At 42.5% G+C, this 831-nt stretch overlaps 1 pseudogene; it reads left to right on the top strand.

Moving 5' to 3' along the window:
- Positions 1-419: 419 nt before the first annotated feature.
- Positions 420-831, top strand: LOC113592936 (60S ribosomal protein L31-like; annotated as a pseudogene).

Here is an 831-nt window from a genome sequence, read left to right as displayed (position 1 = left end):
TGGGGAGGGACACTAGTCACTCATGTCCTGTCAAATCCTGAAAGTCTTCCTCTAAAACTCTCACGTCAGATTATTCCTTTCCATTTTCACTGCCATCAGCCTAGTCCAGACTTCCATTATCTCTTGCATCTTTTTTAAAACATATGTCCATGTTCACGTGACTTTGCCACTAGACCATAGGTTAACTGGAAAGGAAATAGAATACCGTGAATTCTGCTCTAAAATAGGATACCAGTAGTAAACCAAACCATGGCACGGGACCTCATATACAAAAATTTACTACAGTGAATTTCAGACAGTAGGTTTACCACTCATTAGCATGTCAAGAAATCAACTAAGTGACTTGTGACCAGTGTTTAAAAAGTGAAATAGAATAGGAAGCAACCCAGAAGTTGTACTTGTAATGCTGCTTTCCCTCTCCCACAGTACCTCGCACTCTTCCTTTCCAATCAGGGTCCAGCAGAAATGATCCCACAAAAAAGGGTGGCAAGAGGAAGGGCCATTCTGCCAGCAAGGAGGTAGTGACCAGAGAATACACCATCAACATTCACAAGCGCATCCATGGAGTGGGTTTCAAGAAGCATGCACCTTAGGCACTGAAAGAGATCTGGAAATTCACCATGAAGGTGATAGGCGTGTTGACACCAGGCTCAACAAAGCTGTCTGGGCCAAAGGAATAAGGAATGTTCTGTACCATATGCGTGTGCAGTTGTCCAGAAAACCTAACAAGGATGAAGATTCACCAAACAAGTTCTATACATTGGTTACCTACCCTATGTACCTGTCATCACTTTCAAAAATCTACAGACAGTTAATGTGGATGAGAACTAG

This window comes from Acinonyx jubatus, chromosome B4 (assembly GCF_027475565.1).
Source record: "Acinonyx jubatus isolate Ajub_Pintada_27869175 chromosome B4, VMU_Ajub_asm_v1.0, whole genome shotgun sequence".
In the NCBI taxonomy this organism is placed as follows: domain Eukaryota; kingdom Metazoa; phylum Chordata; class Mammalia; order Carnivora; family Felidae; genus Acinonyx; species Acinonyx jubatus.
This window is presented reverse-complemented; position numbering and strand designations above follow the sequence as displayed.